General features: G+C 46.0%; 1 pseudogene; it reads left to right on the top strand.

Moving 5' to 3' along the window:
• The window catches only part of LOC133222422 (gigaxonin-like), a 44,797-nt pseudogene that overhangs the window by 3,683 nt on the left and 17,072 nt on the right, over nucleotides 1-24,042 (top strand).

Raw genomic sequence — 24,042 nt, 5'->3', positions numbered from 1 at the left:
AGGCTTTATGATACATTGTGTTTTCTGTTTGCTGTGGGACTGAGGGTAGCTGTTCTACATATAGAATCATAGAATAGTTAGGGTTGGAAAGAACCTTAAGATCATCAAGTTCCAACACCCCTGCAATGGGCAGGGACACCTCACACTAAACCATATCACCAAAGGCCTAGTCCAACCTTGCCTTGAACACTGCCAGGGATGAAGCGTTCACAACCTCCCTGGGCAACCTATTCCAGTGCCTTGCCACCCTAACAGGAAAGAATTTCCTCCTTATATCCAAGTTTTAACCCATTACCCCTTGTCCTATCACTACAGTCCCTAAGGAAAAGTCCCTCCCCAGCATCCCTATAGGCCCCCTTCAGGTACTGGAAGGCTGCTATGAGGTCTCCACGCAGCCTTCTCTTCTCCAGGCTGAACAGCCCCAACTTTCTCAGCCTACCTTCATATGGGAGGTGCTCCAGTCCCCTGATCATCCTTGTGGCCCTCCTCTGGGTTTGTTCCAACAGTTCCATGTCCTTTTTATGTTGAGGACACCAGAACTGTACACAGTACTCCAAGTGAGGTCTCACAAGAGCAGAGGGGCAGGATCACCTCCTTCGACCTGCTGGTCACGCTCCTTTTGATGCAGCCCAGGATACAGTTGGATTTCTGGGCTGCAAGTGCACACTGCTGGCTCATGTTCATTTTCTCATTGACCAGCACCCACAAGTCCTTCTCCGCAGGGCTGCTCTGAATCTCTTCTCTGCCCAACTTGTAGCTGTGCCTTGGACTGCTCCGACCCAGGTGTAGGACCCTGTACTTGTTATGGTTAAACTTCATGAAGTTGGCATCAGCCCACCTCACAAGCGTGTCAAGGTCCCTCTGGATGGCATTCCTTCCCTCCAGCGTATCAAGCTAACCACAAAGCTTGGTGTCATCGGCAAACTTGCTGAGGGCGCACTCAGTCCCACTGTCCATGTCAATGACAAAGATGTTAAACAAGACTGGTTCCAACACCGATCCCTGAGGGACACCACTCGCTGCCTTTTCACAGATAATGGGTCTGAGTTTTGCTGCTATTGAGACCTGAAAGCAATAGCTTCATTGTGGAGACCACTACCATGCAAACTGAAATAGGGCCAAGCCCTGCTCTTAGATTTGTGTTGTCTCTCTGGCATTTGTTGCTCCTTTTTTTTTTTTTTTAATACCATTTGTTTTGTGTAGTTGAATAAATTAATAATCTTATTCTAGAGCTTAGGACTTCACCATAAAAAAACCCAGGCATAATATTGTGGAGACAGTGTTCTCACAGAAGAATGGATTATTGGTACATAAACTCTGAATAATCCTGAAAGATACAGCAAGGCCGTGAGAGGCCCGAGGAAGCTTAAGCAAGCAAGAAGAAGCTGTAATTCACTGAGTTATGAGAACTGTGAACTGTTGGCAAGCTTTCGAGGTGAAGTTCTCACACCTGTGCTTAACTAATGTGTTAGTCGCTAAGGGTCTTCAAGACATGTATCCAATCATTATATGCCAAATCACTGTAAGTGCCTGTAAGAAATAGTATATGAGGAGTTACAGCTTTGTAATAGATTGGCATTTGCTGATCACAGTGATTGTTCCTGAGTTGTCCGTGACTCCCGCGTCGACAAATGGTGCCCGAACAGAGACCCTCAGATCAGTAATTTGCGGCATGCAAGTTTGAAGGTCTGATCAAAGAAGACAGGTTGGAGAGGTTGCCGAAATTCAGCACTGCCCCGGCGCTGTGAAGTCAGATGTCTGCAAACTGTGGGATCTCGCCCTGATCAGGTGAGTGGCCGGGGAGGAGAAGGGGCACTTGCTATCCAAAGAGGAACAGGTAGTGATGGAGCTCCTCCAACATATTCTAAGAGACGACTGCAACAGGTTAGTGCCGCCTCACAGAGGCTGTTAAAGTGGGCCCGGGATAGTGGCTTTATCCCCACAGCGCAAGCTACCTTTGAGGTTTCTGAATGGTAATGTATAGGTCAGGCATTGTGGGATGAGATGAGTAAAGGGACAAAGGAAGCCCTGAAGTATTCTATGTTATGGAGATTGATAACTGAGATTTAAAGGAAACAAAATCGGAACAGGAAGCAGTGGCATCTGTTTTCCTGGCCACTGCTCCTTCACAAAGTCAGTCAGAGGTAGAGAAGAATGCTACGCCTATGGTATTTTCCCCCCCACCCCGTTGTGCCTGGCACAGCATCGCAGAAGCCTCCTCAGCATAAGGGGGAAGATAAAGTGAAACAGCGCTTGCGTCCGAAAGTACAAGTAGAAAGTGCAAACATGGTCACCTTCGACCTAGAGGAAGAAGACCCCGAATCGGAACTGGAACCACACTCAGAGTCTCCGGCAGAACCGGACTTGTACCCTCCCCTTCCTGATCCCAACTCAGACTCAGACGGTTCAGACAGTTCGGCTCATCGGCAGATGCGAACCAGCCTCAGTGATGGTGACCTGCGACAGCTGCTGAGAAATTAAAGTATTGGAGACAAAAGAAACCTCCAAACCCTCTGCCCCACCCTCCTACAATCCAGTAGTAAAGAAAGGGGAGTGGGAGGGGGGTGTTGGGCATGGGGTAGGGGATTACAGTAATAACCCTGCTAAGTGTTGGCGTGGGATGATCAAAGATGCAATTGTTATGGGGGAATTTTTGGCTATGAGTCCCTCGGCATTCCTGGTGTTTAACACTCCACAGGGGGGAAAGAAGTGGGAGGCATTGGATTTAAAGGCAGTAAAGGAGGCCCGTCAGACGGTAACATCCTATGGGTTAAAATCATCGTATACTCAGGCAGTTATCGCAAGTATTTTTTCTGCATATATCCTAGCACCAAGTGATATCTGTATGATAGCTCAACTGTTGCTTACTCCCCACCTTCAGATATGATTTAAAGTGAGCACAGCAGAGGAAAAGGCTGGATACAAGGCTACTGCCTTTGCCACTGCTGTTAAACCCCTTCTACAATCAGGTTAGGGCGATCGTGGGGTGCTAAGGGTATGAGATGTTATAATTGTGGACAGACGGGACATTTTAAAAAGAAACAGTGTACTGTAAAGAAAATTAGTCCAGCAGCCGCCCCCCTCCCCGGCAGTGTTACTGGTTTTGCAGATAAATGTATTAGATATGACAAATTTGGACACAAGACAATTGAATGTCATTGCTGTGCAACCTAGCTTGCCTAGCCCCTTAATGATACCTCAGGGTTGGGATTTAATAGTAATTGATTTAAAAGACTTTTTTCACAATTCCTCTACACCCAAGCGATTGTGAAAAATTTGCTTTCTCTGTCCCAGCAATTAACAAAGGAGAGCCTGCTAAGAGATATGAATGGGTTGTTTTATTTGAAGGTATGAAAAATTCTCCTGTTATTTGTCAACTGTATGTTGCCTGGGCATTGCAACCGATCCGACAAAACCCACAAAAATGTGTAATCTATCACTATATGTATGACATCCTAATTACAGGCAAAGATTTAAACAAGGACCGTTTGCTCTGCCTGCTACAATCAGAATTAGCAAAAGCAGGAAGGGTAATTGCACCAGACAGGGTGCAAGGTGAAGCCCCTTGGAAATATGTGGGGTGGATCATTCCCAGAACTGAAATTAGTCCTCAAAAAGTTAAAATTGCCACACAGATAAAAACCTTGTCTGACGTGCAGAAATTCATGGGTGATATTCAATAGATCCACCCTTTGTGTGGAATCACAGATGATTATCTGACTGATTTCATGCCCCTTTTAAAGGGCGAGTCAAAGGAAAAAAAAAAAAGAAAGAGTTCTATCAAAAGCTCAGTATGAGGCCTTAGATGACATCATGGCAAAACTCACTACCTCTTATGCTCCTCAATGGAATCCAGATTTACAGGTTATTCTGTTTATTGTCAACAGTGAGTATTATCCATTTAGTCTACTAGCACAGTGGGATCTTCAAAAGACTGATCATTTATGCATTTTAGAATGGATTTTCCTGCCTTATCAATTACGTAAAACTGTGACTACTCGGTTAGAAGTATTTGCTCTTTTGACTGTACGAGGTCGTTCAGGTTGTCAGGAAATTATGGGCTGTGATCCATCACAGATTTGTTTGCCACTTACCAGGGTATGGTTAAATTGGGCACAACAATCTAGCTCTACTTTTCAGCTTGCTCTGATAGGTTTTGTTGGTCCTCTTAATATACATTTTCCACCTCATAAGATGTTTACAATGCTAAAGAATAATCAGTTTGAAGATGTTACCTTTTATCCTAGTAAACCTGCTGTAGGATTAACTGTCTTTACAGATGCAAGCAAAATCAATCACACAGCCAGATATGTTTGGCAAACAGACGATGGTTGGAAAGAGCACAAGATACTTGGTCATTTTTCCAATTCACTACAAACACTAGAGCCAAGTGCTGTTATTGCAGTATTTCAGCGATGGCCTGACACCCCCCTTGTCAGTGATTGAATGAATTGAAATTTGAGCTTAGGACATCCTTTTTATGGATGTTTTCAGTCCTTCTTAAAGTAAAGGGAGCAACCTTTTTACGTTAAAGCAAAAAAACAACAACAACAAAAAAAAAAACCAACAAAAAAACAACAAAAACAAACCACCACCACGACCACCACCCACTGCCTCCCCCCCCCCCAACCTCTGCTGGTTGCTGCCGCAGCTGCGAAGACTGAGGACAGAGATGAAGATGATCCTTTTGACTCAGGCCCTATTGAACCCGAGAAGGAGCCTGTGCACGTCCGTCAGACTGCTGTTGCTGCTCCTGAGGTTCTGATGCTTGATAATTCTGATGCTGACCTGGATGGTCCTTTTGATCTGGAGCCTATTCATCTGGAATATGATACTGATTTATACCCCCCTGATCACAGTATCACAGTATGCTAGAGATTGGAAGGGACCTCAAAAGATCATCTAGTCCAATCCCCCTGCCGGAGCAGGAACACCTAGATAAGGTTACACAGGAACGTGTCTAGGCGGGTTTTGAATGTCTCCAGAGAAGGAGACTCCACAACCTCCCTGGGCAGCCTGTTCCAGTGTTCTGTCACCCTCACTGAGAAGTTCCTTCTTACGTTTAAGTGGAACCTCCTGTGTTCCAGTTTGTACCCATTGCCCCTTGTCCTATCATTGTTTGCCACTGAGAAGAGCCTGGCTCCATCCTCGTGACACTCCCCCTTTATATATTTATATACACTAATAAGGTGACCCCTCAGTCTCCTCTTCTCCAAACTATAGAGACCCAGCTCCCTCAGTCTTTCCTCATAAGGGAGATGCTCCACTCCCTTCATCATCTGAGTTGCCCTGCGCTGGACTCTCTCCAGCAGGTACCTGTCCTTCTTGAACTGAGGGGCCCAGAACTGGACACAATATTCCAGATGAGGTCTCACCAGGGCAGAGTAGAGGGGAAGGAGGACCTCTCTCGACCTACTAACCACCCCCCTTCTAATACACTCCAGGATGCCATTGGTCTTCCTGGCCACAAGGGCACAGTGTCGGCTCATGGTCATCCTGTCGTCCACTAGGACCCCCATATCCCTCTCCCCTACACTGCTCTCTAACAGGTCATTCCCCAATCTATACTGGAACCTGGGGTTGTTCCTGCCCAGATGCAGGACTCTACACTTTCCCTTGTTATATTTCATCAAGTTATTCCCTGCCCAACTCTCCAGCCTGTCCAGGTCTCTCTGGATGGCAGCACAGCCTTCTGGCGTGTCGGCCACTCCTCCCAGCTTAGTGTCATCAGCAAACTTGCTGATAGTACACTCAATTCCCTCATCTAAATCATTGATGAATATATTAAATAATACTGGTCCCAGTACTGACCCTTGAGGCACTCCACTAGATAAAGGCCTCCAACTAGACTCCGCCCCATAGACTACAACTCTCTGGCTTCTCTCCTTCAGCCAGTTCACAGTCCACCTCACTACCCGATCATCCAGACCACACTTCCTCAATTTAGCTGCAAGGATGCTGTGGGAGACCGTGTCAAACGCTTTGCTGAAGTCAAGGTAGACCACATCCACCACTCTGCCATCATCTACCCACCGTGTTATTTCCTCATAAAAGGCTACAATACTGGTCAAGCATGACTTCCCCTCGGTGAAGCCATGTTGACTGCCCTCATAACCCTCTTGTCCTTGATATGCCTTAAGATGGCACCAAGGATAAGGTGTTCCATCACTTTCCCAGGGGTGGAGGTGAGGCTGACTGGTCTATAGTTACCCGGGTCCTCCTTCTTGCCCTTTTTGAAGGCGGGAGTGACATTTGCTTTCCTCCAGTCCTCAGGCACCTCTCTCGTTTCCCAAGACTTGGTAAAGATGATGGAAAGTGGTGTAGCAATGACCTCCGCCAGTTCCCTCAGCACCCGCGGGTGCATCCCGTCTGGACCCATGGATTTATGGATGTCCAGATTACTCAACTGGTCTCTAACCCATTCCTCATCGACTAAGGCAAACGGCTCCGTTGACCTGTCTTCATCTGAGGTCTCAGAGGTACAGGGCTCTTCAGGACTGCCTCCGGCAGAGTAGACAGAGACAAAGAAGGCATTCAGTAACTCTGCCATCTCTGTATCTTCTGTCACCAGGGCACCCATCCCGTTCATCAGCGGGCCTACATTGCCTCTGGTGTTAGTTTTATCTGCCATGTATTTGAAAAAGCTCTTTCTGCTGTCCTTGACCCCTCTCACCAGCTTTAATTCCAAGGAGGCCTTAGTCATCCTAGCTGCTTTCCTACATCCTCTAGCAGCAGCCTTATATTCCTCCCAAGTGGCCAGCCCTTCCTTCCATGACCTGTAAACTCTCCTCTTCCACTTGAGCATACCCAGCAATTCCCTATTTAGCCACGCAGGTCTCCTGGCCCTCTTCCTTGACTTCCTACGTGTCGGGATGCTCTGATCTTGAGCTCGGAAAAAGCAGTCCTTGAATGCTAACCAACTATCTTGGGCCCCTTTACCTTCAAGCAGCCTAGCCCATGGTATTTCCCCTAGCAATTGCTTGAAAAGGCCAGAATTTGCCCTGCTAAAGTCCAGGGTTGCAATTCTACTTGCTATTCTACTGGTCCTACCACACAAGATTCTGAATTCCACCATCTCGTGGTCGCTGCAATCAAGGCAGCCCTCAAATTTCACTGCTTCGACCAGACCCTCCTTGATAGTGAGGATGAGATCCAGCAGCACTCCTCTCCTGGTTGGCTCGTCCACCATTTGCATGAGGAAGTTATCCATACACTGGAGGAACCTCCTGGACTGTGGCTGGGTTGCTGAGTAGTCCCTCCAGCAAACATCAGGGAAGTTAAAATCCCCCACGATGACCACGGCCTGTGACTGTGAGGCCGCTCTCAGCTGCCTGTAGAAGGCCTCGTCATCTTCCTCACCCTGATCAGGTGGCCTGTAAGAGACCCCCACAGCAGTATCGCCCCTGCCAGCCTGCCCCTTAATTCTTACCCACAGACTCTCAACTCACTCATCATCTGTCCCCGGACAGAACTCAATGCATTGTAGCTGCTCTCGCACATAAAGAGCAACCCCACCACCCCGCCTGGCTGGCCTGTCTTTCCTGAAAAGGACATAGCCCTCCATGACTATATTCCAGTCATGTGAGCTGTCCCACCACGTCTCTGTAATTGCCAACAGGTCATAATCTCCTTACTTAACACAGGTTTCTACCTCCTGCTCCTTATTTCCCATGCTGCGTGCATTGGTGTACAGACATTTTAGGGAGCGAGCTGAGCACACCGATTTCACCCTAGGATTACAGGAGGCCTCCCAGTCTTCATCAATTCCGGAGTGCTGCCCCACTGGGGCAAGCCCAGCTACAACCCTATCCCCCTTCGAATCTAGTTTAAAGCTCTCCAAATGAGCCCTGCTAATTCGTGCCGCAGGATCCTTTTGCCTCTGTGCGATAAACCTTTCCCCCATGCTATTGTCCAGACTGGTGCCCTATAAAACCAGCCGTTATTAAAGAATCCAAAGCCCTGCCTGTAGCACCAGCCTCAAAGCCAATCGTTTATGGACTGAATTTTCCCATTCAGTCCCACATCATCAGTGGAAGATGGAAGGAGTGAGGAGAAGATCACTTGAGCCCCAGAGTCTTTCACCATCCTCCCCAAGGCCCTGCCATCATCATCATCATCATCATCATCATCATCATCATCATTATCATCATCATGGCTTGACTTTGCGAACGAAGATTTGGGAAGGGCTTTTACCCACGATTACTACAGGCGCGCTGATGACTAAGAAGGCCAATGTGGGATAGGCAAATCCGGCTACAAAAAGCACAGCAGAAGGTCTCCTTGGGTGGAACAGGTGGGACACGATTCTTCCTGCGTTGTCTTTTCTCCTCGAGACTAGTTCTTCGTGAGCACTCAAAGGAGTCAGCGGCATTATGTATGGTGTGCCTCCAAGTCTCCCGATTGGAGGCCAAGGTGGACCACTGATGGTAGTCAGTATGGCCAAGGCTAAGGTATTGTTTCAGGGAGTCCTTATATCTCTTCTTTGGGGCACCTCTCTTGCGGCTAACAGTGGCAAGTTCACCATAAAACACGATCTTGGGGAGGCGGTGATCCTTCATTCTAGAGACGTGCCATGCCCAGCGCAGCTGCAATTTCAGCAATATGGCCTCGATGCTGGTGACCCCTGCCTGTTCGAGGACAGTGACATTAGACACATAGTCAGTCCAATGGATGTTTAGAATTGTACGGAGGCAGAGCTGATGAAAGCGTTCCAGGAGTCGCAGGTGATGACGGTAGATGACCCATGATTCAGACCCATATAAAAGAGTAGACAACACAATGGCTCTGTAGACACTGATCTTTGTACTTTTCTTCAGGTGTTTATTACACCAGACTCTTTTATGGAGTTTTCCAAAGGCTCTATATGCCTTTGCTATTCTGTTGTCTATCTCTTTGTCGATCGTGGCATCCGAGGAAATGATGCTTCCCAGATAGCTGAACTGCTGAACTGTCTTAAGGTCTGACTCGCCGATGGTAATATGGGGATGGCGATGATCTTCTTGGGGTGCAGGTTGGTAGAGGACTACTGTCTTATTCAAGCTGACTTCCAGCCCAAAAACCTCAGCCGCCTCCGCAAAGCAAGATGTTAAACGCTGCAGAGCTGCTTCTGTGTGGGCAACAAGGGCGGCATCATCAGCAAAGAGCAGTTCACGGACAAGATGGTTTAGGGTCTTAGTGTGGGCCTTCAGTCGCCTTAGATTGAATAGGCTACCATCGGTACGATATCGAATATAAATGCCGTCTTGTTCGTCAAGGTCTGCTGTAGCCCTTTGGAGCATCATGCTAAAGAAGATTGTGAATAAGGTCGGTGTGAGAACGCAACCTTGTTTCACACCATTGGTTATTGGGAAAGGCTCAGAGAGTGCATCGCCATACCTGACTTGGCCTTGCTGATCCTCATGTAACAGAATAATCATTTTGAGGAACTTGGGGGGACAACCTAATCGTTCTAAGATCAGCCACAAGCCTTTCCTGCTCACAGTGTCGAAAGCTTTGGTGAGGTCAACGAAAGTTACGTATAACCCCTTATTCTGTTCTCTACACTTTTCTTGCAATTGTCTGAGAACAAATACCATGTCTGTGGTACTTCTATTAGCCCTGAAAACACACTGACTTTCAGGTAGAAGTTCTTCTGTGATAGCAGGTACTAGTCTGTTCAATAGTATTCTTGCAAGAATTTTTCCAGCAATGGAGAGCAGAGTTATACCACGGTAGCTTGAGCAGTCTGACTTGGCACCTTTTTTCTTATACAGAGTGACGATGATTGCGTCACGAAAGTCTGACGGTATTTTGCCTTGTTCCCAACAGCACACAACTAGCTCATGAAATTTAGCGTGAAGTGCTTGGCCTCCATGCTTCCATATTTCAGGTGGGACTCCGTCAACCCCAGCTGCCTTGCCAGTTTTCACCTGCTGTATGGCCTTAAGAGTCTCTCCCATGGTAGGGGCTAAATCCAATTCGTTTTTCACTGGATGTTGCAGAATGTGCTGGATTCCTTCGCCTTGGACTACACGATTAGCACTAAAGAGGGTTTGAAAATGTTCAGACCAACGATTCAGGATGGAGATTTTATCTGTAAGAAGCGTTTGGCCATCTGCACCAAGTAAGGGGCTTTGCACCTGGAATGTGGGTCCATACACTGCCTTCAGAGCCTCATAGAATCCTCTGTGGTCACCCAAATCTGCACATAGTTGAGTCTTTTCTGCTAGGTTGAGCCACCACTTGTTCTGGATGTCTCTAAGTTTCTGTTGGAGTTTGCTACATGCAAGACGAAAGGCTGCTTTTCTTACATGGCAGAGTGGCTGAGCGAGGTGTGCTTGATGAGCAGATCTCTTTTTTGTCAGCAATTCCTGGACCTCCTGGTTGCTATCGTCAAACCAGTCTTTGTTTTTCTTTGAGGAGAACCCAATGGATTCTACGGAGGACTGCAGGGTGCTGTTTTTGATATGTTGCCAAAGCGCTTCAGGTGAAGAATCTATAAGTTGGTCTTCAAGCCTAGTTTGAAGGTTAGCCTGAAAGCTGTCCCTCACTGCAGCTATTTGAAGATTATCAACATTGAGCCTCCTCCTTGGAATGCCGCTCCTCTTAGGTTTGGGCTTGAAGTGGAATTTAAGTTTGCAACGCACAAGGCGGTGGTCTGTTTGGCATTCTGCACTAGGCATCACTCTGGTCTGGCAGACATCACGAATATTTCTCTGGCGCACTAAAACATAGTCAATAAGGTGCCAATGCATCCAGGTTGTCTTCCAGCTGTCTTTCTGCTGGAAGGTAGTGTTGGTGATGGTAAGCTGTTGCTCTGCACAGAACTCTAGTAAGAGATGACTGTTATCATTGCAGCTGCCAACACCGTGCTTGCCTAGTACTCCTTTCCAGGCTTCAAAGTTCTTTCCTACTCGGGCGTTGAAATCACCAAGGATTATGATCTTATCTTCTATAGGAACTTTCTATACTAGGCCCTGTAGTCTTTCTTCATCCCCCTCAGACTGCGGGAAGCAGCTTCCCCCTCACCCGTCTGGAAGACCAGCAGTGGGTAGTAGTCTGTCGGGTGCACCAGGTTGGGGAGCGCCCATAGTGATATCCCTGATCCGGGCCCCAGGCAGACTACACACTTCCCTATGCTGAGGGTCTACTCCGCATATGAGGCCCTCTGTTCCTTTCAGAATGGAATCACCTACTACAATGACCCTTCTTTCTTTCTTATCAGAGGCAGTCTTGAGGTGCAAAGTTGACCGCCTTTTCCTACCTGGCCTTGTAGGCGGGCCTTTCACCACATCCTCACCTACCTCTCCTTCATGATCCAGGGCCTCAAACCTGTTACGGAGGGACACCTGGGGAAGCAGGGCAGGTAGGGAGGAGGGTTGCCCATGATGCCGAACTGGAACTCTCTTCCAGCCCTCATCATCTTTTTGGTTCCCTACCTCCGTGCGCCAGCTACAGGGCAGGGGCTGTCTCGGGCCATCCCCCTCTGTCTGAGAGGGTAGGGGGTCCACCCCCTTTTGGGGGGTATCTCCCTGGAGCCGTTCCAACTGGCACACCAGGGAGTTACTCCACCAGTCAATCTCTCTTTCACACTCCCTGATGGTCCTCAGCGTCTCAACCTCCTCAAGTTCTGCCACCAAGTTAAGCAGATCTTCTACCTGCTCACACCTCACACAGGTGGAATGCTGTCCTCCCCTGGCAGCAGCAGGCTCTGGCACTCCCTCCATCCAGAGACCTGAACAGCCACGGTTTGGGACGGGGTCTCTGTCTGAGCTGCTACAGTCTTCTTACTGCTAGCTCTCTTTCTGGAGGCGACCATATTGGTCAGCAACACGACCTACTTGTTCTTCCCTGCACCTGGTGGGCAGCGTCGCTGCCCTCTCAAAGGGCAAGGGGGGTGGTCGCCGTCACCGTGGGAAGGCCCCCCGCCACCGTGGGAAGGCCCCCTGCCACGTCAGCCACTTTCTCGCAAGGGCTACTGGGGCTTCGGGGATCGGGAAATGTCGGGAATTGCGATGCCTCTGTGCTACCCCCTCTGATTTTCCTAATCTCAGTTGAACCTCGCGGTTGCTGAAGCGTGCTGGCTGCGGCTCTAGCTGGCCTAGCTCCAATCAGCTGACTGAATGATCCTCATGTTAAATGCACAGCTGTAAAGGGAGAAGTGAGATCAGTGGGGGATGCAGACGTATTGTGTGCTTTCCTGGTGGTGTATATGCTGGATAAAGACCCACAGTGGGAAGGTCTATCGTATGTTCTTATCGGGGTATCGGGCAGACTGTGACAGACCGTGGACTCATGACCCCATATACAACTCATTTAATATAGTCTCTCTGTGATACTCATGTACTAGGACAGCAGAAAGAGCTTTTTCAAATACATGGCAGGTAAAACTAACACCAGAGGCAATGTAGGCCCGCTGATGAACGGGACGGGTGCCCTGGTGACAGAAGATACAGAGATGGCAGAGTTACTGAATGACTTCTTTGTCTCTGTCTACTCTGCTGGAGGCAGTCCTGAAGAGCCCTGTACCGCTCAGACCCCGGATGAAGATAGGTCAACGGAGCGGTCTGCCTTAGTTGATGAGGAATGGGTTAAAGACCAGTTGAGCAATCTGGATATCCATAAATCCATGGGTCCAGATGGGATGCACCCGCGGGTGCTGAGGGAACTGGCTGAGGTCATTGCTGGACCGCTCTCCATCATCTTTACCAAGTCTTGGGAAACGGGAGAGGTGCCTGAGGACTGGAGGAAAGCAAATGTCACTCCTGTCTTCAAAAAGGGCAAGAAGGAGGACCCGGGTAACTATAGACCGGTTAGCCTCACCTCCGTTCCTGGGAAAGTGATGGAACACCTTATCCTTGGTGCCATCTTAAGGCATATCAAGGATAAGAGGGTTATGAGGGGCAGTCAACATGGCTTCACCAAGGGGAAGTCGTGCTTGACCAATCTTGTAGCCTTTTATGAGGAAATAACACGGTGGATGGATGATGGTAGAGCGGTGGATGTGGTCTACCTCGACTTCAGCAAAGCGTTTGACACGGTCTCCCACAGCATCCTTGCGGCTAAATTGAGGAAGTGTGGTCTGGATGATCGGGTAGTGAGGTGGACTGTGAACTGGCTGAAGGAGAGAAGCCAGAGAGTTGTAGTCTATGGGGCGGAGTCTAGTTGGAGGCCTGTATCTAGTGGAGTGCCTCAAGGGTCGGTACTGGGACCAGTATTATTTAATATATTCATCAACGATTTAGATGAGGGAATTGAGTGTACTATCAGCAAGTTTGCTGATGACACTAAGCTGGGAGGGGTGGCCGACACGCCAGAAGGCTGTGCTGCCATCCAGAGGGACCTGGACAGGCTGGAGAGCTGGGCGGGGAATAACTTGATGAAATATAACAAGGGAAAGTGTAGAGTCCTGCATCTGGGCAGGAACAACCCCAGGTTCCAGTATAGGCTGGGGAACGACCTGTTAGAGAGCAGTGTAGGGGAGAGGGACCTGGGGGTCCTGGTGGACGACAGGGTGACCATGAGCCGACACTGTGCCCTTGTGGCCAAGAAGGCCAATGGCATCCTGGGTTGTATTAGAAGGGGGGTGGTTAGTAGGTCGAGAGAGGTCCTCCTTCCCCTCTACTCTGCCCTGGTGAGACCTCATCTGGAATATTGTGTCCAGTTCTGGGCCCCTCAGTTTAAAAAGGACAGGGACCTGCTGGAGAGAGTCCAGCGCAGGGCAACTCAGATGATTAAGGGAGTGGAGCATCTCCCTTATGAGGAAAGACTGAGGGAGCTGGGTCTCTATAGTTTGGAGAAGAGGAGATTAAGGGGTGACCTTATTAGTGTATATAAATATATAAAGGGGGAGTGTCACGAGGATGGAGCCAGGCTCTTCTCAGTGGCAAACAATGAAAGGACAAGGGGTAATGGGTACAAATTGGAGCACAAGAGGTTCCACTTAAACCTGAGAAGAAACTTCTTCTCAGTGAGGGTGACGGAACACTGGAACAGGCTGCCCAGGGAGGTTGTGGAATCTCCTTCTTTGGAGACATTCAAGACCCGCCTGGACACGTTCCTGTGTAACCTTATCTAGGTGTTCCTGCTCCGGCAGGGGGATTGGACTAGATGATCTTTTGAGGTCCCTTCCAATCTCTAACCTACTGTGATACTGTGATACTGTGTGATACTAGAAGTTGGTAAATATAAGTATGTCCAGGTTTCTATGGACCTTTGGAGACCTTTATAAATACTGCTGGCCACTTCTTCCAACATAGGCTGGCCACCTGTGTCGGAATGAGTGTGCATTTTGGTCAGTATAAAAGCCCAAGCCTCATGCGATGTGAGGGAGGCAGAGCCTCTGTGGGGACGCCAGCTAAAGTTGAGCCTGCCACCTCGCACTGCGATGATGCTTCTCGGAGCTGGTTTTCCTATTATTCTCCACAGAGTCCTTGTGCCACGTTCTGTATGTGGGATTGAGTAGTGTAAGTAATGATTGTTGGGATTTTGTGCTTCAAATATTTTAGTTGTGTGGAGTGTGCTTGTGGGATCCCATACGTGTGTGTGTGTGTGTGTGTGCATGTGTTGAGGGCAGATGGTGTTCTGTGTATTTTTTTGGGTTCATGTAAAAGTTTCTAATAGGTAGCAGTTTAACATTTTGGGCAAGAAAGGGTTAATGCAAAAGTGCGGTTGCCCTCAGGTATTTATGGTTGCTGCTGAAGCAGGCAGGCAGCTGTAGCTGCTGCCGAGCAGGCTGGCATTTGTAGCCGTGCAGAGCAGGGTGAGCAACTTCGGGGAAAAAAAAAAAAAGAAAAAGAAAAAGAAAGGCAAATATTTGATGAGAGTTCGGTGCCCATGTTCAAAAGAAGCTGCCCTCTGATTCGGTTCCCGGTACTCCACCGGTGGAACAGCCAGGATGGATGTCAGAGCTGAGGAGTGGAAAAAAAGAAAAAAGAAAAAAAAATGGGGGGGGGGGCAAGGATGTGGCAAACTCCTCCTTTAACCTGTCTACTTCTCAAGAACTGACAACCTGGAGGAAGGGGAATATTTGTGTCCTCCTGCCTACAGGTCCATGGCGACTGCCTGCAAAGTTTGTCAAGCCTTGTCATGACCTGGACAGACGAATGGAGGAACCTGATGCGTCAGCTAGAGGAGCTGACTGTGAATACCCCAAGCAGAATGAGATAGAGGAAGAGAGAAACGAACGATTGCAAAGCATCATTTGGGGGCAGCTGAAAAGTAACAGCTTGAATATGTGTGCTTGTAAAGTAGCTATTATTAGAGGCTTTGATTTTGTCTATAAAACCACCTGTATTTGCTAGCCGGTTGCTAATAAGAAACTAGACCTTCTATTGTATAGATTCGTCACTTGTAAAAGAGATGTTAGAGTATGGAAATTTGCATTAGCTGTTAGAAAATGCTAAGGCAAAAGCTGGAAATATTCTAATACAATGGTAGTGTTATAAAGCAGGTAATGGAACAAATTAAGAGGGTGGGAGAATTCCACTGGTAACTAATTTCTTTGGCTAGTTCCTCGCTGCCATCAGCATCTTCAACATGCTGCTGCAGCCTGTAATAGTTACTCTGCTAATGTAAATCTGTGTTTGCCTTGCCATAATAACAACTTGTTATTGGATGAAGCAGGTGAAACTCTGCGTTGACAAGCTGCAAGGAGTGAGGATGACCAAAGCCTGCTACCACAATCAAGGGCAAGACTGGGTTGGCCTCTGTGTTTGCCACCAAGAAGAACCTTTAGCTCCGCTGCTGTCTGCAGCCCAGCAGGCATGGAGTGGTGGGGACACATGCCATGCCAGACCTTGATGTGAAGAATGGCCTCCCCTGTTATCAGAGAGCAATGCAGGAGAAAAAGGGGCAGGCCCAGCAGCCTGTACTTGGCATATGTTGAAAATATGATCTAGCCCAAATCCCCTGGTCAAGTAGGGTCATCTAAAACATATATATATGTCCTGGGTTCAGCAGTAGCAGTCATTTTTCTATTTCTTGGTAGCTGGTGCAGTGCTGTGTTTTGACTTTCGGGCTGGGAGCAGAGCTGATAAAAATGATGTTTTGGTTTGGCCAAGGACTTTGTGAGCCTCATGCTCTGCCAGGGAGGAGGGGAAGCCGGGAGGAAGCAGAGACAGGACACCTGACCCAAACTGACCAAAGAGGTATTCCATACCACAGCACGTCATGCCCAGGAGGGAACTGGGGGTTACCCGGAAGGGGCTAGAGGGGACTGCAGGGTTGGAGGAGGTATCGGTTGGTGCTTGGTCGGGCTGGGGGGTGAGTTATCGGTCGGCTGGTGATGGGGTGTTGTATTCTCTTCCCTTGTTATTTCCTTTATCATTACTATTATTGGTGGCAGCAGTAGTGATTTGTGTTATACCTTAGTTACTAAACTGTTCTTATCTCAACCCGTGGGAGTTGCATTCTTTTTGATTCTCCTCTCCGTCCCTCTGAGAATAAGAGAGGGCGGGGGGGGGGGGGGGGGGGGGGGGGGGGGGTGAGTGGACAAGCTGTCTGGCATTGGTTAAACCAGGACAATATAAAACAAAAAGGGGGAGATGTGGAGACAGTGTTCTCATGGGAGAATGGATAATTGGTACATAAACTCTGAATAATCCTGAAAGATACAGCAAGGCTGTGAAAATCCAGAGGAAGCTTAAGCAAGCAAGATAAGAAGAAGCTGTAATTCACTGAGTTAATGAGAACTGTGGACTGTTGGCAAGCTTTTGAGGTCAAGTTCTCACACCTGTGCTTAACCAATTATATGTTAGTCGCTAAGGGTCTTCAAGACATGTATGCAATCATTATATGCCAAATCACTGTAAGTGCCTGTAAGAAATGGTATATAAGGAGTTAAAGCTTTTTAATAAATTAGCATTCGCTGACCACATTGATCGTTCCTGCATTGTCCGTGACTCCCGCATCGACATAATATCAATATTTTTTTGCAGACAGATATGCTGGAAAAGGGTTGTATTGATTTATTCCCAATGGCAGTTATGTTTTACAGTGTTTACTTCATTCCCTAGGCCCAACATAATTTTGGTGTGTTAGAGATTGATGGAATTCTGTATATCTTGGGAGGTGGGGATGGTGAAAGAGAGCTCATCTCTATGGAGAGCTATGATATTTAGAGCCAGACCTGGACCAAGCAGTCAGAGTTGACCATGGTTAGAGAGGTAAAGACTGTGTTGTATGTTATCACATTTACTTGCAGTTAAATAGTTAATACCATCATATATGTATATATTTCAACCTTTTGTTTCAAGTACAAGCTGTAACACTCTTGAAATGAGAGAGAGCAGCTGCTTTCTTTATATACCAGAACAAAACTGTAGCTGAGGATTTTTGTGTAGCATTTTGACATGCGGTGCAGGCAACTCAACTACATGTGTGTGTTTATGTACAGTTTGGAGCTTTCGATACTGTACATTTGTGTGTAATTTTAGATCTGCTTTTTCTTTTTTCCACAAGATTGACTGCTATGCAGCTATGAAGAAGAAAATGGGTGGAGGCTCCTATGGAAAACTTTGAGACTGTTGAGTGTTATGACCCTAGGACTCAGCAGTGGACAGCAATCTGTCCTCTGAAAGAGAGAAGGTGGGTGAAAATGGAAGGGGGGAGCTAGGTTGCTATGTACAAACTTCTTTAACACTCTGATGAGAGGAAGTTCATATTTTCTCTGATGAATGCCTGAAGATGGACTATGAATTTCATCATGTCTTCTGGTGGCCAGTAGTTTAACATGTGGCTGAGTAAAGATAAACATCCAAGCAATAAATATGAATTTTGTAGAAACATGCTCCTGATGTTACAAGCAATATTTCCCTGATGCAAAATGAAAACTAGAAATTGTAGTTCATCTGGAACTTGAGAGTTTTTCCTGGAGATTAATACTTTGCTGTTTTGTTCTTTTACATGGTCTGAATTAAGTGCTTAGAATTCATATTCATGATTCATCTTGTTGAACATAAGGGGTATGTGTGTATCTAAATTTTTTAAAGACTTTTAAAAAATTGAAAAAGTTCAGAAGGCTATGAAAAATTGTTTTGATTATATTGCTTTTTATGCCTTCTCCCCCCCCCCCATTTGGATTCCCAGGTTTGGGGCCTGTGGAGTTGCCTGTGAGATTTATGTATTTGGTGGGGTCAGGGGTCGTGATGACTGTCAAACTGGTGAGATGGTAATGTGCAAATCTGAACTTGATCATGACGAGTTTAAAAGGTAACTAACTACAGCTATAAACATAAAATATATATGCTTTACACACGCACCTGTCTGCTCTCCCCCCGCCTTGCTTCAGCACTTCAAAGCATATTAGATCTCTGCTATGCACCTCTGTTGCTCATTTTACCGTTTATGATGCAGCATGGCTTTTTACCAAAGGTCCACTTGCTTCAGTGGCATGTCCTTCTAAGCTACCATGCCTAAACCCCTGAGCCACCATGTCAGTCTTGAGTGCCCTGAACAGGAGCAACACCTTCATCTTTGCATCTTGGGGAATTTGCATCTTGGGGAATTCCTAAGCTAGAGATAAGAAATTTTGTGTGTCTTTGTTCCAAGCATTTATAGTTGATTGATGTTTGAACCCATGTAGGTTTTTACCATAGGAAAAACATTATGTATGCTATGCATTCCACAGCTGTATCTCTGCTAAGTTAATCTCCTTTTGTTTGTTTTGAATCTGCTTCTGATGAAGTCATTTGCCATCTCTTGGGTATGATACTGGGGTCCACCTTACTACACATGGTAACTATTCAAAATGTTATGTTAGAGTTCCGTGTATAGTCACCTTATTCTCCAGTCATAACTGACAAGCTCTGGTTCCTCCAGTGTTTTCTTGCATATAACTATAAATTGCATGGTTCTGGTTTTTATAAGTTAAATTGAAAAAACACTGGTCAGATGTTTAAAGGCTTGTTGACAGTGGAGGAGATTAACATGTCTATTACAAGATCAAAACTGTATGAAAGCACACAAAAATAGAACAGTAAATGTAAGTTCATGGTACAATTTTCTTGTAAGATGTGGATGTAGAGAGACGAATTTCTGTATGAAGAGGTCTTCTGTGTTCTTCAAAACTAGCTATAGTCAAATGAAGCTAGAGGAAAAAATACTCTGTAAAGTGGTTATAGGAAGCAGACTGATAAGGAAGGCTATTGGTGGTGGTCTCTAGTGTTGTTTAGCCCTGGGGGAGGCAGGGAAATGCTAAGAGCTGATTAACGTTTTGGCAGGAGCACTTTGAAAGGGAAAGAAATCTGGACACAAGTACTCCCTTAACTCCTACTTGCTATTTTTAGTTGATTTACAAGAAATATTTTCAGGTTGATTCTGTTCTTCAGAAGTTGGTGCATGATAGCTCATGATTCCTCACCAGTGATTGTAAGCCTGCGTCACTAGTTGATAGATTGAGGTCCCTGTTGCATTAAAAGGCAAGACAATTTGGCAGAAAAAAACCACCCTTGCATTCCACCTGGTCCTTGGATATTAGAGGGGCTGGGTACACCTAGGCTTAGATTCTGAGTGATGCCCAATTTACTGCTATCAGTCCAGTCGCATTCGATATATTGAACAATCACTATTCCGGACGCACTAATAGTGCGCTGCACCTTCAGTCTAATCGTGCTTGTGAACTAACACAGCCACACTGAAGGATTTGGTCACGTTCAATGAGAAAGCTATTATGATTAGCTATTTAAACAGTGCAGTTTATTGAAACAACATGTATAGGTTCTTATGGATTGCCAGTGATAAACACATTGTCTGCAAAAACATGTGCAAATAATAGGTTACGCAGAAGTGCAATAAAGAATAACACAGCCTGGCTCTAAAATATAAAAATAAAAAGTGGAAACTAACTCTATATAGCTATTCCTGATTTTCCTGGGGAAGCACTTAATACAGTGCAAGTCTTAGCCAAAAGTTGGGGGGGGGGGGGAGGGGGGAGGTCAGGGTTTCGCCCCAGCCCATTGACCCATCCCAGGAGTCAAGGGTAATCTGCTGATGGAATTTTCCTTGACTCATCCACGATGATGTCTTCCCTACTATTCCCCCTTTGTTGGGCCATTTTATACTATTTTTCACCTTTAAGGTGGAGCTTGAGTGACTCTAGTCATACGTACCTTTATTATTATTAGTGTAAAATTCTCTCACTTTGCTTTTAAAGTTATATACCACAAAGAATTCAAAGAGCATGCTCAAAGAGGGGCAATCTCACTTTGGATAGAAACCTTTATAAGTAGTTTTAAGTAATGTTAAGCTTGATGGCTTTGTAACAGTAGCAATGGAAAATTGCTGAGGTGCATGATACATAGACAAAAAAAATAGAGTACAGCTAGAGAACATACTGAGAATTCTCACAAGATAAATTGTTATAGTTGGCCTAGTTTTAAGAAAAACAGTCTAGAAGAACAGGACACAGGGATAAGAAGTATCTGGGAACTGCAGGTGTCCAGGATGGGCTACAGTTAAACTAACTGATAAGTAGGAGGATAGGAGGATTATTATGTCTCTGGTGCCAACGAACCAATTAAACTGGTATGAGCATCTACTGCGCATGCTTCAAAGGCTGCCAGAAGTGATGAAGATTGTTGGAAGAAGTAAACGACCCTCAGAGACCACCACCACAATTCTGTACGCATGCGGGGAACTCTCTGGAAAATGATGTAATCCATACGTAGCCTCATGAATATGTATGTATGCCCAGGGACTATATAAGGATGGCTTGTATAGCAATACGGGGACACACGTTAGGAGGAGTTATCCCCCGTGTCTCCCGGCGCCGCAATAAAGAATACCTGCTTGTCAGCTTGAAAACTTTGTTGGCAAGTTTGTTCCTGGAGTTTTCTCCGAATCAATTTGGCGACCCAGATGGGACCCTCTCTGCTCGGCTGCAGGACCCGCTGAGGACAGGGCTCCCTAGGGCCCTCGGGAATTTTTCCCAGAGGGACCCCTCGACTCATTCGGATCGCTGCGGGAGCAGACAAGGACCATCTCATAAAAGGTATTCTTTTTTTTGTATAGTCTGTAAGGTGCAGGGGGCACCTCGGTTTGGTAAATTGGTTTGGTAAATTGGTTTGGTAAATTGGTTTGGTAAATTGGTTTGGTAAATTGGTTTGGTAAATTGGCTTGGTAAGCGTACGCATGGTTTGGAAGCCTTCCGTAAATCGAGATAAGAAATCTCGTAGGTAAAGGCGTATACCCGGCTGCTAGCGTCCGTTTGGTATACACCCACAAGAAGCAGGGGGCTTCTTGTGGTTTGGGTCCTGCAAGACACAGGGGGTGTCTTGCAGAAAAGGTTTTGGATTTTACTGGTATACACACAAAGGAAGCAGGGGGCTTCTTGTGGTTTGGGTCCTGCAAGACACAGGGGGTGTCTTGCAGAAAAAGGTTTTGGATTTTACTGGTATTTGATTTATTTTGTGGCTTGTTATATTAAGGATTTTGGTCTTGTGATTTTGGTATCAGTGACAGACTGTTATAACTAAGCAGGGGGCATCTTGTGATTTAGGTCCTACAAGACACAGGGGGGTGTCTTGTGGAAATGGTTTTGGGTCCAGTGTGCTATCAACAGCCCATAAGGGATTTTATTCAGTGATGCTGTCAGCGGGGGTCCCTGAATAGGTTAGTAGAATCACCCTCCGATACAGTGGGCTGTTCAGTATGGTTCCCACAGTGGGACGCAGACAGGCTGGTCGGACACAAGGGTCTCATCCTTCCTGGGACACTGACAGGCTGGTCAACTATAAAGGGTTCAAGGAAACCCCCCTATTAATGTTACAATATGGTCTGAGCTATAAGGGTTAGGAAGTATTGCTTTTGATTCTACTGGTATTCGCCTATTTTGTGGCTTGTTACAGTAATGATTTTGATCTTGCGATTCTGGTACTGGTGACAGGATGTTATAACTGTGTTATTAACTGTTGTTTGTTTGGTTGAATTTAAGTCTCTGTCTCAAGTGTTGTAACTGTGTGGAGTATGTCTGGGGATCCCGTCTGTGTGTGTGTGAATGTGAGATTGATAATGGAAAATCAGCAGAGTGAAGAGATCTTGAAAAAGAATCCTTTTGGGTGCATTTTGGCACACTGGAAAGAACTTGGAGGGTCTCCTGGGGGCTTGGTAAATAAGAAAATATTGGTAAAATATTGTAACCAATGGTGGCCTTTGTATACTTTGGAAGATCAGGAAAAATGGCCTAAAATTGGAACTCTGAACTATAATACAGTGTTACAATTAATGTTGTTTTAAGGGGGCAAGGAAAATGGGATGAAGTAATGTATGCAGATATGTTTTTCACTTTAAGAAATCACACAGAGTGACAGACTGAATGCAAAATTAATATAGCTCCACCAGATTCCTTAATTTTGGCTTTGGAAAAGGACAGGGAAAAACTGAAAGTTACGCTGGAGATGCTCAGCCTCTGATATTGGGGAAAGATGTTTAAAGTTAAAAAACAGTAATCAGGAAGATAGGGTGGAAAATCACGTACCACAGGTACCTCCGAGAGGAGCACCCTCTGCCTCTGTCCTATCTGATATTGATAAGGAGGAAGAGATTTCTGTCACAGGCAACAAGCGGCACATCCACATTCAGAGTTAAGAAGGGGTTAAACCAGAAGTGCCGTTGCAGAGGCAGGCATCTGCAGGCCCTGCAGAGCAGGGGGAGCTGCTGTGAGAAAAAGAAAAAAAAAAAAAAGGAAAACCAAGGGGGAAAGGAGGGGAGCTCGAGCAGCTCCTGTGTTTGAGCGTGGGAGGAGGGATGTCGGGAGGAGGTGGGGGAGTGGGCTCTTCTCTTCTGTGGGACCGGACCGGTGTGCGTGCTATGGGGGGTTTTGGACGCTGGAAGTGAGACTGCCTGGGGAGGGCAGTGCCATGGAGTGGCTCCGGTGACTGAACTGGAACTAAACTGACGGGGACCTGGGGAATCTACGCTAGCAGATCCACTGGTTACATTAAAACTAGGGACTAGAGGAAATAAAGTGGAATTTTAGTGGCTACAGGAGCAACTTATTTGGTGTTAAATCAGAGAGAAAAGAATTCGTTACAGATGTGGGAGCTACTGGCCACCAAGGAAAAGAGAAAAAAAAAAAAAAGGCATTTTTTCTGAAACCTTTAAAGTACAAATTGGGGAAAACAAATCGGAATGCATAAATATTTATCCATGCCAAATTCTCTAAAATCTTTGTTAGGGCGAGAAGCAACATTTAAAGAAGGCAAAATGGAATTCAGAGTTAAAAACAATTAATTGCAGTTTTGAGTTTAATTCAACAGAAAAGCAAAAAGGAGGACCTCCCTGAAATAGAAGAAATCCTTAATCAGGTATATGTGGGAGTATGGGCATCTGAAGTTCCAGGTAAGGCGAAAAATGCTTTGCCTGTTAAAGTGGAAATAAAAAGGGGGGCCTACCCAATTAGAATAAAACAGTATCCCTTAAAATTAGAAGATCAAAGGGAATAAAAAAAATTGATAAATTTTAAAATATAGATTATTAATTGAATGTGAATCGGAATATAATACTCCTATCTGGACAGTAAAGAAATATGATGAGAAAAGTTGCAGATTGGTTCACGATCTCAGGGCAATCAACAAAATTGCAGAGGATATTCGTCCAGTAGTAGTTAATTCATATGACTGATTGACTAAATTGAATAATAATCAGAAATTGCCATCCTGGATTTAAAGGACACTTTCTTTTGCTTACCATTAGCCAAAGAAAGCCACAATTATTGGCTTTCAAATGGGAAAATCCTGACAGAGGAAGGGAAACTCAATTAACTTGAACAGTATTACCTAAAGGGTTAAAAAAACAGTCCGGCAATTTTTTGAAATCAGCTAGCATGAGAACTAGAATCATGGAAGCCACCTACTGAAATGGGACTCTGTTACAATATGTGGATGACCTGTTAATTGCAACAGAAACAAAGGAAGAATGTATCAAGTAGACAGTGGAATTGTTAAATTTTCTGGGACTGAATGGTTATCGGGTAACCAGACAAAAGGCCCAACTAACCCAAACCCAAGTTTCCTACCTAGGATATGAAATAACAGGAGGACAGAGAGAACTTGGAACTGCTAGAAA

This window comes from Neopsephotus bourkii, unplaced genomic scaffold (genome assembly GCF_033783945.1).
Source record: "Neopsephotus bourkii isolate Nb327-2 ecotype Australia unplaced genomic scaffold, CSIRO-AGI_Nbou_v1 NB_19, whole genome shotgun sequence".
In the NCBI taxonomy this organism is placed as follows: Eukaryota; Metazoa; Chordata; class Aves; order Psittaciformes; family Psittacidae; genus Neopsephotus; species Neopsephotus bourkii.
Note: the sequence above shows the minus strand (reverse complement) of the source record. Positions and strands in the feature narration are given on the sequence as shown.